The 15,714-nt window shown below is 51.2% G+C and overlaps 1 protein-coding gene across 1 annotated transcript in view; it reads left to right on the top strand.

Annotated features, from left to right (window-relative positions):
- Window positions 1–1,813: 1,813 nt before the first annotated feature.
- EPN2 (epsin 2) overlaps window positions 1,814–15,714 on the top strand; it is a 79,945-nt gene continuing 66,044 nt past the window's right edge. The window contains exon 1 of the mRNA XM_081805994.1: window positions 1,814–1,992. The gene's annotated coding sequence lies outside the window, so the exon portion shown is untranslated. The remainder of the gene's footprint in view (window positions 1,993–15,714) is intronic.

The following is a 15,714-nucleotide window of genomic DNA, read 5'->3' on the forward strand; positions in this document are numbered from 1 at the left end:
TCAGCTCCTTGGGTCACACTAGCCACATCCCAAGTGCTCACATGTGGATGGCACAGCTAGAGAATATTTCTATCATTGCAGGAAGAACTATTGGGCAGCACTACCTAGGTAAAGCGCTCAAGCCTGCACCGGGCACCCATGGTGTGTGGGCATAATTCATCTGAAGTTGCAAACTCTGAGGACGGGGGCCATGATTTCATGCAAAGTTCTCCTCTTCTAGAAGGCCCAGCAAAGAGTGAGTTGCAGTTTACAGGGAGTGTTAGACTAGTTGAGAGCCTTCTCCAGAAGAGGGGCCAGCCAAGTTCAAAAACAGGGAGCTCAGGTTCCTGTCATAAGGCTAATTCACTCTCCTGGTGGAGAAGGGACATTGAGCAGTGGGAGGGGGTTGCAAACCATGGGGAGGAGTTTCTAGCATCTGGAACTACCAGCTCTGGACTTTATAGAGGAAATATGGCCAGGTGACTTTACAAATGTGTTAGTCTCTCTCTCTCTCTCTCTCCCCATTCCCCTCCTCCCCTCTCTGTCCTTCCCCTCCCTCTCCTTTCTTTCCTCCCCTTCCCTCTGTTTCTCTCTCTCTTCTCCCCTTTCCTTTCGCTCTTACATTTGTCCCTGAGAAGGGAAGTCTAGATCCCAGCTTGGAAGAACAGAAGGGAGGTCTTCATCCACCAGGCTTCTTCATAGGGAGGAGGAATATAAGGCTCAGAGAAGTGCAATGACTTGTCTAAGGTCTCTTAGTAAGTGAGGGCAGAATGGGACTCATGGACACAGCTTCCCTGAAACCAGAGCTTGGCAGAGTGTTGATGTCACCTGGGCCTCCTTGGAACACAGGCGACAGGGATGGTGCTGTGTGCCAACCCAGCGAGCCCTGAACCACACCCCAGACTCTTCTGTGAGGGGTTTCTGCCGACCCGACCCTGTCTGGAGTAGGTTAGTCAGCTGTGAGGTCCCAGGAACCTCTCCAAGGTCTGCCTCTTGTCCAGCTTTGTCTTCGACTCCTTTTGAGCCTTGCACAGAGCCTGGCACAACGCAGGTGCCTCTTGGGCACTGGATGAACCAGGCGGAGGGGGCAATTGCTGTTGCTCTTGTGAGTTTCAGGCCGTGAGAAGCGGTGAGTCTGTAAATTCCTCGTGTGAGGATGACGGTGAGCCAAGCGCTCCACATTTTTAGTGTAAGGATCCCTCTGGCAATCTAGCAAAGCCGATGCATCCCTTCTCAGAATCATTTTTGAGTGTGTTTTATTGAAGTATTAACACACATACGGAAAAGTGCCTACATCTAAAGTGTACATCAGAGAATTTTCACAAAGTGAACACACTTGTGACAATGGCATTCAGCTCAAGAAACCGAAGGTGACCAGCGCCCCAGTAGCCCCTGGCCCCTTCCAGGCTCTACCTCCTGAGAGAAGCCCCTTTTGGAATAATGTTTTCAAGTGCATACTGCAAGGTTAAGAACGGGGTTTCAGCGCTGGTGGAGGGCTCTGTGTGAGTGCCTGAGGATGGCGAGATGCGTGTGGAGTATGGGATGGGCGTTTTTTGCGGGGGTCTGAGTGAAGGCTGCCGAGTGCGTGGGTTCGGGTATGAATTTGCCAGGGTTTGCGGGTGGTTGGGGGGTCGTCGAGATGCGTGTGTGGAGTTTGGGGGGGATGCTTGAGGGATTCCGGCGTAGGTCGTGGGGCGCCGCTGGAGTGTGGGGCGCTGTGCTTGGGGTCCAGGGTATGTGGGCGGAGGTCGCGGGGGCGGGGCCTCGGCGCGGGGCGGGGCCTCGGCGGGTGGAGGGCGGGGTCGGCGGGCGCGCGCACGCAGCCGGCGCGCCCCCTCCCGGCCGCCATGTTGGCTGGTGTGTGGGTGTCAAACGGAGCTAGACGCGGTGGCGGCGGCGGCGGCGGCGGCGGCGGCGGCGGCTGCGGCGGCTCCGCAGGCTCCGGTCGCTCCCGCCTCCCCAGCGGTACCCGCGGCCGCAGTCGCGCACCCGGGCAGGCTCGGAGGAGCGAAGGTGAGCCGGGGCCCACGAGCATCGGGGGGCGGGAGCGGGACCCCGGGGCGCGGACCCTCCCCTCCCCAGGGCGCGGACGCCCTCACGGCGCCGCTCCCCTCCAGCCAGCCCCCCAGAGCATGCACCCCAGCTGCCCCAGCTGGGTCCCCACCTCAGGTGGGACCCCTTTCTTTCCAAGCAGGCCCCGCCCCACGGGTTGGAGCATAGCCCCCTCCCCATATGGATCCCTCTTTCCGCTGCAAGGACCCCCCCATTTCCCTATCGGGGAGCTCTTCCGTTTACATTCTCCGAGTCAGGCGCTCCTCTTACTCCCACCCCAGATCCAGGAGCCCCCTCCAGGCCCTCATCCTCTACCTTTCAGCTTGGAACAACCCCGCCCCACCTCCCGGAGCACTTTCCTCCCCTCCTCGGGCCAGGCCCCCCTTTCCTCCGGAGCCGAGCCCGATCTCCCTCCCGCCCCCGTGCACAGCCGAGCCCCTGTTTCCTCCAGGAATCGGGGGAGGGGTCCTCTCTGTCCAGGATCCCGTCCCGTGCCCCCTCTCCTTCGGGCTGGAGCGGGGCCCTTTTCCCTCCCCAGGGACCAGGTTCTCCCTCCCCACCCCCGACCCCCACAGCACAGCGGGGACGGGGGCGGCCGAGCCTGGCTCCAGATGCCTTTTGTTCCGCGTGGGATGGCAGAGACCCCGCCCGGCGGTCCCGTTCGGCTAATCCGGGTGGGTGAATGGGTGCGTGGGGGCCGGCCTCTTCAAGGAGACCCTTCCTCTCTGCCCGTGGGGCGGCTCCCCCCGAGCAGAGCGCGCTGGGAGAGGCTGGCCCTTCCTAGAGGAGTCCGTGCCAACAGGTTTTTGTTTGCGACCTGAAGTTGGCCCAGTGGCTTTGCGGAGGGGTTGGGGAGGGTGGGGGCAGCTTGCTCTCCCCAGAAACCCCGGCAGGGGCCTGTGAAAGTCCATTCCGCCGCCCAGGGGCACGGCCTGGGGTCCCTTCACTGTTTTGTCCTGGGGACGCATCTGAACTCTGTCCTTTTAAGAGAGGACGGGGCCTGCGCATGTTGGGGTTCATATGGGGGAAACTGAGGTTCCAGAGATGCAGTGATTTGCCCAAGGTCATGCCGTGATACTGTGTCACTGACAGAACTAGAAGCTTGGTCTCTGGGGTGCTCTCTCCGCACATTTTAGAATTTTTTTAGAGAGATCTTCAGGATAACACCCCCTCCTCCCTTTTATTTTTAACATTCACACAAGATAATGGGAAAGATGTGAAGTGTTGAGTTCTTCCTTCCTACCTCAGAAGAATGCCCTGTGAAAGAAAAGGTTGGAACAGGAGGTTAAAAGGATTGAAAAAGGTGAATTTTAATTACTCCCCCTCCTCCCAATTACGTAAGATAATGAAGATTTGGCAGAAAACATGTACATCTTGTAGCTCTAGATACCAGATGATAGGTGCTGGCAGAATCATATACTGAATCCTGCACAGCAGCGATTGAGTTTGCACTGATAATTAAGTTTTTTCATCTGTATTTAAATGAACATCAGAAGGGACTTACAGTTTTTTTTTTTCCTGACTTGTTCCATTGATTGTATTTGAGATCGGTGATGGTGTCAGAAGCCACCAAGATCTGCTCTTTATCTGTATTTTTACTTTTATATTTTTAAAGCTTACTAGTTTCTTTAGTTTTAATATGGGCTTGGTCTTGTTACCACTGGGCTTTTCTTCTTTTTTTTTTTTTAAAGATTTTATTTATTTATTTGAGAGAGAGAATGAGAGACAGAGAGCATGAGAAGGAGGAAGGTCAGAGGGAGAAGCAGACTCCCTGCTGAGCAGGGAGCCCGATGCGGGACTCGATCCCGGGACGCCAGGATCATGACCTGAGCCGAAGGCAGTCGCTTAACCAACTGAGCCACCCAGGCGCCCTGGGCTTTTCTTCTGTAAGCGTTGAAGGAGAGAGATACTGGCTTGTAAAGAGTTGGGTAAAGTGCAAATTATTGTAAGACACGATACAGGATTGTATCCCACAGGGCCCTGGACCAGGAGCAAGTTTGGATGGTCCTGTGGGATGTACTGAGCTCTCCCGGTTTACACAAGCTTTCTACCTCCTTGAACCTTGAGTTTGACAGATGGGAAGTTCGGTGGAGAACTCTCGCAGCAAGGTGTGTTATGTCAAACACGGTGGCTGGTGTGTGCGGAAATGTAACTTGCAAGTGATGATACCTATGTATGCAGCCTTGAAAATGACCCATCCCTTGTAAAAAAAAGCTCTTGTAGAAATATAATTGATGCCTGTTAGTGTAGCTGTCTTCCATGGTAACGTGCGGATTTCCTAAGAGTTGGGATTCTGATAAGAGTCCTACAAAAGTAGTTTTAGTTTAAAAGGGTTTTTAGGACTTGTTTTAATGGCTTGGCTCTTCCAGAACTTAAAGAGTGAGCTTTTTTTTTTTTTTTTTCTTAAAAGATTTCATTCGGAAGAGGGTAACTTCAAGTTCTTTGTGGACTAAAGTGCCAAGAAATTTTCATGCGTGGAATTGTCCCTTTCATACTCTTGGGAAGCGCATTAAAGTTTTTAAGGCTTTTTGGCAGTTGTTCCTTCCGTCCCCCGGAACCTTCCTGTCGGATTGATGGGGCATGGATGACGGTGGTGGTTGTCATTTCGTGGCATGAGTACCTGGTGACTGCGAGTCTTGCCGAAATGAAAGGGCTTGCGTTTGGGGAACTTGAGGTTGGTGGGAATATGAGGAATTTTCTAGTTCAAACTCTGTCCCCCATTTGTCTGCTGAACTTGCTATTCATGTGTCCAGTTTAAACGAACGTCTTCTGTCAAGCCTTTGCCAGCCAGCTCCACCAGTGTTTGGGTCCCTCAGACTCTTCTCTCCAAGCCTCACCGCCCCCAGGCTTTTGGAGCACTTAATCATAGGATCTCTGTATCTGGGGCATCTGAGACATCTTCGAGGCCACCTCAGTCTCTGACACATGGGAGATGCTCAGTAAAATTCTGGGATGTGAGTAGTCCTGGGGGCCGAGGAACAAACTTTTATTGATCCCCTACCACAGGCTCTACTGTTCTGTCTTTGCTCTTGCAAAAACCACTACTGTTAGCCCGACAGTCATACGTCATATGGGTATGTCATGTTATGTGACACATGGGTATCATCAGCCACAGGCATATGAGCCCCCTTCTGCAGTTGAGGAAACTGAGACCCAGAGGCTTAAGCCATGTGCTCAAGGTCACACAGCTAGTAAGTGATGGGGCTGGGATTCGAATGGGTTTGTTGGATTGGAAAATACTCTTACATGTGCTACCTCATTTGAGAAACTGAGTCTCACAGAGGTGAGGAGACTGGCTTCAAGGCCTACTGCAGGTTGACAACGGACGAATGCCGTGGGATGATGTAACTAAGATTGTCGAGGGTGGGAGAGAGCACATTTTGTTTTTGTCAGCTGCATTGTGAAATGACTGTTTATGTTCATCTTGTTGAGTTGTTGAAAATTGACAAACTTTCTGATAACTTTGTCAATGGAATTTTCTTTGGTTTGATTTAGCTTGTTCGGGGTGTCTAAAAATAGAAACTTAGAAAAACAGATAGAGTGAAATAAGTGTTGGGGCCCTTAAGTGAGTGTATTCAGTGTAACCCATCTGTGGACTTTTTGACTAGATCTGTTTTCCTGTCATGTGGTTAAGTTTTTTATGTCTTGAAATGCAAAGTTGTGTCAGCAGACTTTATTATTATTTTTTTTAAATATAATTTCATTTTGTCTTCACATCAACGTATAACATAGGAAAACAAAAACGGGCTGTCTGTTCAAAGTGTCCTATTCTTGATCTCAGCTCAGGTCTTTAGTGTCCTATTTTGTTTTAATAAAGATTTTATTTATTTGTCAGAGAGAATGAGAGAGCACAAGCAGGGGGAACAGCAGAGGGAGAGGGGAGAAGCAGGCTCCCCACCAAGCAGGGGGCCCGATGGAGGGCTCGATCCCGGGACCCTAGGATCATGACCTGAGCGGAAGGCAGATGCTTAACCATCTGAGCCACCCAGGCGCCCCGTTTTGTGTCCTATTCTTGATCTCAGCTCAGGTCTTGATCTCAACCCCATGTTGGGCTCCACACTGGGCGTGAAGCCTACTTAAAAAACAAAACAAGAAACAGCCAACCGTACAAGATGGGATTACCCCACCCATCTGCCAGTGGAAAAACAGAGGCAGGCCCAGAGAGGGAAAGTAACCTGTGAGGAACTAGCACAGCCAGAAGTCAAGCCAAGGTCTGTATAATTCCCAAACCTGGCTTCCTACCCCACCAGCTCCTGTATAAAGCCCCTCAGTGTTAGGTGTACTCATTTAAATTATAGGATAAATTTGCAGTCTTGAAAATCACCACCAAGTCTATGTAGAAGGCTGGGAATGGTGAATGAGATTTCTTTTTTCTAACCTGGGATCTGTGAAAGCACTGTGGGTTGAATGTCAGGAGTTTAATGAACCACTTGAACTGATAGACGCCAGATTCAGGGTTAGATTAAAAAAAAAAAAAAAGGCCTGCCTCCTTTGAACCAGACCCGCAACATTGTTAAAATGCTCCGTGTACATGCGTTGGATTCTTTCTGGTGACTCATTCCCAGCATCTCCACGTACTTGGAACCTTTGTGCCTGGGCACCGAAAAGCCTTCCTCTCGGTCAAGGCTGCACTCTCAAGCGCTCTGGAGACAGGATAGGTAACTTCCTTCTCTTTCTATTCAAAGGAGTGCTAGGCAGCGGGTGCACAGAGGGCTGTAAATGAAGGGACTCCCCCACCCCCCCGTCTCTTCATGGCAACCCCGCTGAAAAATGGAACAGGGAAAAGCAGGCTCGTCCTGAGGGATGGCCGACTGTCTAGGGCTGATGCATGATGTGGATTTAAAAGCATCTATAATTAATCACTTCTGAGAGCAGGCTTCATCCTTCCTCTCACTCCCACCCTTCTGAAGCTAATGTCATCGTCACATCCCGGTGGCTCAGTAACTGAGGGCACCAAATGGTACAGACAATTTGGCTACAAAGGCCATGTGAGAAATAGCTTTGGAATCAGACGTGGGTACAGATTGGTCTCCTGGCTGGGTGGCTTTGAGCACTCTAATCACTGAGCTGCGTTTTCCTCATCTCTGAAGTGGGGCTAATAATAACCATCTTGCAGAAGAGACGGGTGTTTCTCAGACTCCAAACGTGCATTGGAATCACCCAGAAGTCCTGTCAGACACATTGCCGGGCTCTACCCCCAGGGAGCCTGATTCAGGAGGTCTGGGGTGAAGCCTGAGAATGTGCGTTTTCAGCCAGTTTCCAGGTGCTACTGCTGTTCCTGGCCCAGGAACCAGATCTGGGGACCCCGGCGCAGAGGACCGAATACGAAGGGGTGCCTGACTGTGCCGGGACACTCAAACACAGCAGTGCTTTTCTGCCTCTGAAATGTACCCGGATTGCTCAGAAGATGATGGCATGACCCTTGGGAAGGGAGTTTCGTTTGTCAAAGAGATGTTTTCACTTTTGTTCTTACGTGATCGGAACTGGGACTGTGGTCCCAGGCATCATCACAGTGTGAGTTAGTCGGGGTGTGTTCCTTCATGAAGGGGCTGTGAGATGTCAGTGCCCTTCGGAGAGGCAGTAAGTCCAGGATTCTGTTAGAAAAGCCGGTTCATCGTTCCCGCACATCAACAAGATGTTCACTGTCAAGGCTTTTTAGAAATGCAGCTGAGAAAGTCAGGGCACCAGGCAGACTCCCACGGGGCCATTAGGGATGGCCACTGGTGTTAATGGAAGTCACTCCTCCTCCCTCCAACAGTTCAGATTGATTTAATATTCTTTGGTGTTTAGAGTTTGGGGGAGGAAATTGTTTTCCACCAATAGTAATTATCAGCTTGTCCATCAAAACCAAACCTGTGTGTGTGTGTGTGTGTGTGTGTGTGTGTGTGTGTGAGAGAGAGCGCGCGCGCTCGAGCGCACGCCCTGACAGTTTTTGAATGTCTTCTGTGTGCCAGGCCCTATGCTACTCCTTTTAGGCACAATATTTAATTTAATTTTCATTATGATCCTTCAAGGTCACTGTTTCGCTTTTTGCATATGCAAAAACTAAGGCTCAGAGGGATTCAGCCACCTGCCTCAGGCCACACCGCCAGTAAGTTACCCCAGCTGGTATTTGCTGCCACCTGTGTCAGATTCAAAACCACATTATTTCCACTACCTCACTCTGCAGGCCTGCCGGGTGCTCCCATTGCCCTGCTGTACCCTCAGAGCAACCCTGGGAGGTACGCATTTCACACACACACGAGCAGACTGAGGCTCAGAGGGGTCAGGCTTGTTCCCGCGCCCCCAGCCAGTCCCGTACCTGTCCGGTTTTGGAGCCTCATGAAGCCATTTCTATGACAACCCCTCCGCTCCCTGTCTGGGGCCACGGAAGTAAATTCAAAGACCTCCATCTGCCTGGTAGCGTACAGCGGGGACCCGGGAGGACCCCAGCTGGCTTGGCTGGGAGGAAGTCTGTGTGGGCTGGTAAGGGTTTTTGTGTTTGCAAAACTGTGTTAAAATAATTGGCCGAATTGCTCTGAGGAAAGGGCTCATTTCTTTTTTACTCTGTAATCCTGAAGCTCTGCACACTGGCTCTGTAAACATGACACATGGGAATTAAGGACTAAAAAAAATCTCCTGGTTAATGCCGTTTGGTAAAACGTGATCAAGTTCCTACAGAAGAACGCGATAGTCTTAAAAAGTTCTATAAATAAAAATATAAAGTGTCTCCTCCCTCAGCAGGCAATTAACATATGACTTACAGCAACTGGGTGCTTTTTCTGGTCTTAACAGTGTATGTGGAGGTTGGGGTGTGATCACTTTCCCAAGGTTTGAAAATGGCCTGCAGCTCCCCAGCCAAGGAATGGTAAACAGCTACGTGTGGGTACCTGCCCTGCGCTCTGTGGAGGCCCTGGAGGTTTGGACTGAAATTTGTTGTTTTGTAAGCTCTTTAAGGCTGAGGTGAATAAACCGTGAGAGCTAGAGGTTGGCTGTTCAGAGTCTGCCCCCTTTCCCCCACCTCCCTCCCTCCGAAAGCCTTGGCAGTGGAGGAACGGTGACAGCCTGAAAAGTCACATTTTTACTTGCAAGCAAGCTCTCCGTGAGCGCCTGTTTGGTATCCATTGCTGTCCTGAGGTATAATGATTGTACTTTGGGTCCAAAAATTTGGGAAACACATGACAAGGGGAAGAATTTTGATACCACTTTATGAGAAGCAGTCCAGTTGATGTAGACATATGGGCATCAAATCAAGGACCGTTTCATGACATTAGAGCAGAATATTTGAGGTCGGCGTCGGCCTGGAAAATACGCAGCATGTGATCTCTAGTCAAAATGATGGGTGTAAATGAAATGCCATGTTTCCTGCCACCGATTGAGAAGACAAAGTGAACATTTGTGAGACAATTAGAAGCTGGTGGTTTGCTGAGCTGTGATTTTGATTCTTTGTCAGGGTATCGAGAATGGAGAAAAATCTGGAAGGGTCAGGGAAGACGTCAGGGAGAAAGGCAGGATTTGAGGTGGACCTCAAAGGACAGGGAACAGGGTCCAGGTACAGAAGACAGATGGAAGGCATTTCAGGTGGAGGGAACAGCAGGGGGCAAAGCTTGGGGTGGGCTGGGGCACCCCACATCCCCACATTCACAGAAGCAGCTCTGCAGAGTGGATGCCCGCTGGGAACAGTGAGGACTAAGGTGGCCGGGTGGCTGTTGGCTCTGACGAGGCAGGGGCCCTGGTGGTGGTGGCAATAGGGAGCTCAAGTGTGTGGGGAGGGGCCCTGTGGCAGGGCCTGACCGGGCAGGTTGGAGAGACTGGGTAGGTCACAGTTCCAGAGACAGCACAAGGCACGTGTCAGCGTGAAGGGAGGTCCTGGAGCCCGGGTCTGTTCGGGGAGAGGCAGGGGCCCTGGAGGCCTCGGCGCTGGCTGGGAAGTGTGGATGGGACAGCCTGCGAGCCCGCACTTTTTATCCTTGGCTGCACCTGCAGATCACATGGCCTGGAAAGCTTTTTAAAAATGCTTGTGAGGGGGCCCCACCCCAGACCACGGAGGGAGAGCCAGTAGCTTTTTTAGAAGTGCCCCAGATGATTTTCATGGTTTGTGTGGGCTGACGAGATGAACTGCATGCTCAGGGGAGCCTCAGGGAGCGTCAGGGATTAGAAGGTGGGAGAAAATTGGAGGCAGGAGAGAGCCAGAAGCCTGTGCGGTGGTGAGATACGGGGTGCTGGGCCCTGAGCTCCTGTGGAGTAGCTGAGGACTGGCTCAGGAAAGAGGGAGGGGGCGGCAGAGAAGGTGGAATGGCGCCAGGGAGAGATGACCGCACCCCCCACCCCCCAGGCTGCTGAAGTTTGCCTTTGAGCTCCTTGGCCAAAGGGGGCTGGTGTAGCCAAGAGTATAAACCCTGTGAGGGCAGGAGAAAAGACGGTTCCCCACTCATTTGCTGATCCTCCTTCCGCAGCCGGGCCTATGGAGCAGGCACAGCGGGTTCTTACCTGGTCCTTCAAGCCTGCGTGCGAGCCAGATTCCTTCCTCCGCCTCTAATTGTAATGACTGCAGCAAACACTACTTGTAAACCTTAAAGCTACATTTCTTCAAAGTAATTCTATTAAAGATAGTTGGGATTTAGGGTACCTGAGTCACTTGATTAGTCGAAGAGCAGAAGGGAGGTTTTACCGGTGCATTTAATGCATATCACCGTATCATAATTTATGATATTGTCAGAAAAAAATTAGAGTCCAGTTCATTCCATCTGCAGTGTTTATTGAGCACATACATAGTGTGCCCTGTAGGTTGGGAATGCATGGGTGACAAGATACAAGTTTCTGCCCTCAAGTAAGCTCATGATCTGCAGAGAGCGGCTTCTGATGGAGGGAAAAGTAATGGCAGCCTGGGGAGGGAGAAGTTGAAAAAGTGGTATCAGATACCGAGAGTGAATGTGGGTGTCAGAGAAGGCTTCAGAGGAGATGATGGGTAGGTAGAGTCTTGAAGGGCAAGTGGGAGCTCTGGGGGACACCAGTGAGAGGCCTTGGGGCCAGAGAACAGCGCTGTGCCAAGGCCCGAAGGGGCAGGGGCAGGCTCGGGCTCGGGCTGAGCTGGGTGGGTGTAGAGGAGGGAGGGCTGGATATGCGGCAGAACCGGCCAAGTGCTTAGCGCGCTGTGAGTTGGGACGTGGCTTTCACACAACCTTTCGATGGTTGAGTGGGCAGTGCTCTGGGTCCTCCACTTTGCCTCTGATCAGAGCAGCTCTGCTCCGCTCTGAACGTGGGAAACTAAAAAGAGCTCCTTTGAAAAGTGTTCCTCTGCTGTTTAAAAAAAAACCCCCAAAGTGATCTCATTGCTGTCAGTGCTGGGGAGTCACTGAGCAAGAGAGTGCCCTGTGGGTGGCTGGCAGGGAGGGCCTGGAGGCTTCCCCAGGGAGCTGAACAGCCTTCACTTCTCTGTGTGTGCAGAAGGCAGAGTAGAGAAGGGTTCTAACCGCTTCCACCCTCTACTGTAGGCCAGTTTCTCAGGTCCTGGGGTGAGGTCTGGCCCCATCTGCGTCTGTCTGCGTCTGTGGTGCTGCAGCTAACAGGTCCGTTGGGAATGGAGCTCCTTACACTTACACTCAAGCAGCTTTTATTTTTTTATTTTTTTGGTGAGTAAGCTTTACGCCCAAATGGGGCTTGAACTCATGATCCCGAGAGCAAGAGTTGCGTGCTCTGCCCACCGAGCCAGCTAGGTGCCCCAAGCAGCTCTAGTTCTCCAGAAACCCCTGGAGAATTTTATGAGTGGGTTGTGAAGGTAAGGGACCCAGTAGCTAACCCTGGGATGCGTGTCAGAGAGCGCCTGGGCCAGGCTCGGTGCTGAGTACCCAGGAGATGCCCAGCCCTCAACTCGCCTTGGAGTAGACCAGACAAAAGTGGTGCACGGGCCCCATTTAGCCCACAGATGTGTTTTGTTTGGGCTCTACTGTCCTTTGTCTTTTTTTTTTTAAGTTTTTTTTTTTTTTTTTAATTTATTTGACAGACACAGAGAGAGAGGGAACACAAGTAGGAGGAGTGGGAGAGGGAGACAGGCTTCCCGCGGAGCAGGGAGCCCGATGGCGGGGCTCGATCCCAGGACCCTGGGATCATGACCTGAGTCGAAGGCAGACGCTTAACGACTGAGCCACACAGGCGCCCCTCCTTTTTTCTTAAAAATTAAAGTTGGTTGCTGTATTAATTTCCTATGGCTGCTGTAAGAAATGATCACAAATGCAGGGGCCTCAAACAGTCGTCCAGGTTAGACTTCCAACACCGGTCTCAGGGGGCTACAGTCATGGTGTAGCCAGGACTGTGTTCCTTCTCGGAGGCCTCAGGAGAAGATCTGTTTCCTTGGCTTTTCCAGCTTGTAGAGGCTGTCCGCGTTCCTTGATCCGTGGCCCCTTTTGTCTTCAAAGCCAGCAGTAGCTAGTCCTGTCCTCAGGCCGCATCGCTCTGACACTGATTCCTTGGCCCCCCACTTCCACTTTTAAGGATCCTTGCTGGTACATTGGGCCCACTGGATAATCCAGGCTCCTGTCCCTATTTTGAGGTCAGCTGATTAGAAACCTTAATCCCATCTGCTACCTTCATTCCCCTTTGCCTTATAACTGGGATTAGGATGTGGACATCTTTGGGAGGCCATAATTCTGTCTACCAGAGTCGCCAACCTGAAAAATCAGGAGATCTTACAGAGCAATGCGGACTTGGAGCTTCATTGACAAATCGGAACGCTTGGCAGCTGGGGGCCTGCACTGTTGCCTGGCAACAGTGGGTCAGCGCCAATGTCGGTGCCGTCTTTGGAAGGGGTTTCGGGCGCCAGTTCTCCGCAGCCCCCACCCCTCCCATGATGCCTCCTCGTTTCCCTTCATTGCCTGGGCCCTGCTCTGGAGCCCAGGGCCTCACATAGCATTAGTCACGGCAGGGCCTCGGGTGCAGGGTCTTGGAGCTTGCCAGCCTCCTCTTTGCCCTCCCTTGCCCGAGCTTTAGATGCTCGTCTCACGCCCTCCTGTGCCTGGCACATACCCACACCTCCTCTCCATGCCCCCTTCTCTCTGACCCCGGGCTTCACATTCCAGAGCATCTCTGATGCTATTTTAGGTGGTAGTGTTTGTACCATTACTCCTTGTCTCTCGTCTTCTCCTAGTACATTCTGGTGCCTTCCATTTGATGTCTTACATTGGCATTTGTGAGAAGCAAGTCTTTATGATGCACCTTTAGAGCGGTATCCATCAAAAGTCGGGATCACACAACAGGCATTTAGTTGAACACCTACTACAGGCCATGCACTTTCCTAGCTACTGGGAATACAACAGGGAGGGATACCTGCCTTACCTCCCATCCCTCATCTAGTTCTCGAAGAGGGAGGAGGAGGTGAAGCACGTGGATAGGCAATTGCAATTTTAACCTATTGCATCTAGCGAGAGCCTGGCAGCATTCTCCCTTCCTTGGATCTGGGAGGCGGGCTCTGTCTGCAGTGGTGGGGGTCCCATAGCTCTGTTAAAGGCATGTCAGTGAACAATTTCCTGGTTTCCTGCCCCTAGCTGATAGCTGAATTCTGGGCTGGCATGTTGGAGGCCTAGATAATGTATTGGTTTGCAGTGTGAAGGACTAGGTCAGATGACTCCATGTGTTGCTGCCTGGCAGTGTGACCTGGGGCTCTGGTTCTTTTCTGAGCCCTTTGTGTGGCCTCTTGTGGACAGGCCTGCCCCTGTGACCCTAAACTGTGGGGCGCAGGTGGAGAGCACCAGGTGGAGCCACCAGAATTTGACAGCCTAAGGGCATCTAGTCTTTACCTCTGCAGAGCATTATCCAGTATATTAAAGATTCGGGAATTGCTTGAAAACAAAGCAAGACTTTTCATTATGGAGAATTTCAATTATATAAATACAGTTCAGCGAGCTCCCATCTAGGATCCTTCCCCCTCCCTGCTCTTTGATTACTTTCAAAGCAAATCGCAGACTTCGTGGGTAAGTGCCCTCGGTACGCATCACCGGCAGAGGCAGATATGGACTCTTCGGAAACTTGTTTTTAAGAGAAGACTGGCCACCAGCCATCCTGGTTTTGATTTTTTTTTTTTTTAAGATTTTATTTATTTGACAGAGAGAGAAACAGCGAGAGAGGGAACACAAGCAGGGGGAGTGGCAGAGGGAGAAGCAGACCCCCCACGCAGCAGGGAGCCCGACGCGGGGCTTGCTCCCAGCACCCTGGGATCATGACCTGAGCCGAAGGCAGACGCTTAACGACTGAGCCACCCAGGCGCCCCCTAATTTTGATTTTGAATGCTCTGGGGTTGAAGCTGACTTTCTGCACGTATGGAATAATGATCCATCTTTATACAAAATCTTAATGTGGGTTGAATTTTGTTAGCACTTCTATTAGGGCAAAACAGTGAGATTTATTTTTTTAAGATTTTATTAACTATTTATTTGAGAGAGCAAGTGAATGGGCACGCTCAGCACAGGGATGGGGCAGAGGGAGAGGGAGAGACAGAATCCCAAGCGGACTCCGGGCTGAGCATGGAGCCCAACGTGGGGCTCGATCCCATGACCCTGAAAACATGACCTGAGCCAAAATCACCGACTGAGCCACCCAGGCACCCCAAAACAATGACAATTTTGCTATTTTAATTTTTGTATTGTAAAATACATGTGACACAAAATTTACCATGGTAACCATTTCAAAGCGTTAAGAATTCAGTGGCATTAAGTATATTTACACTGTTGGGCAGTCATCGCCACAGCATAGTTAACAGACTTTTTCCATCACCCCAGAAGGAAACGTATACCCATTAAGCAGTTGCTCCTATTCCTCCCATCCCCCGGCCCCTGAAAAGAATTAATCTGCTTTCTGTCCCTAGGATTTGCCTGTGCTGGGCATTTCACGTGCATGGTGTCCTATGTACGTGAGCCTATATGTGTCTGGCTTCTTTCACTTAGCATAGTGTTTTCCAGGTTCAGCCGTGGGGTCACGTGTGTCATTCCTTTTTATGACTGAATAGTATTCCATGGTGTAGCTAGACCACAATTTGTAGATCTGTTCATCTGTTGATGGACGTTTGGGTTGTTTCCACCTTTGGTGATTGGGAGTAGTTACCACTTTAACTTGTCAGTGCTTACTTTGAAATGTGATGCGATGCGTGGATCAAAAAGAAAATGTCACGAATAAGGGGGTACGAGGGTGGTTACTTCTTGATTCCATTGATTTTAACACATTTACAAAGAACTTCTTCCCGAAGTACATCATACATAACAGAAAAGTATACTATGCGTAAGGGACTCAGAGGCCTCTTCTGCTATTTTTTGGTTTTGGTGGCCGTGAGGCCTGCTTCCCGGGCTGCCAATCTTGCGGGGGGGGGACCCTGCTCTTAGACCTGAGAGACCACAGCTATGGGTCTGAGGGTGGGCAGTGGCCTTTCTCTGCATTAGCATTGAGGGAAATGCTTGACTTTGCCCCCTCCTGCGTTATGGGGACAGACGCAGTGTTCTTGGTGTTTTCATGAGTCACTTCCTTTATTTCTGTGCCTCAGTAAACAGAGTCTGTGTCCTTGTGTTGTCATGACAAGGTGCTGGAGTTCAGGGTGGCAGGTTAGGTACATCGCGCTCAGGAAGACGAAGTGGATTTGGCAGCATATTGTATATATAGACGTTGATTTCGGTTAGGCTCTTATTTCTAGCAAGGAGTTAGAGGACAGCCCTGGATAAGTCC

The sequence above is a fragment of the Leptonychotes weddellii genome, chromosome 15 (assembly GCF_054177405.1).
Source record: "Leptonychotes weddellii isolate Sample4059 chromosome 15, ASM5417740v2, whole genome shotgun sequence".
NCBI lineage: Eukaryota > Metazoa > Chordata > Mammalia > Carnivora > Phocidae > Leptonychotes > Leptonychotes weddellii.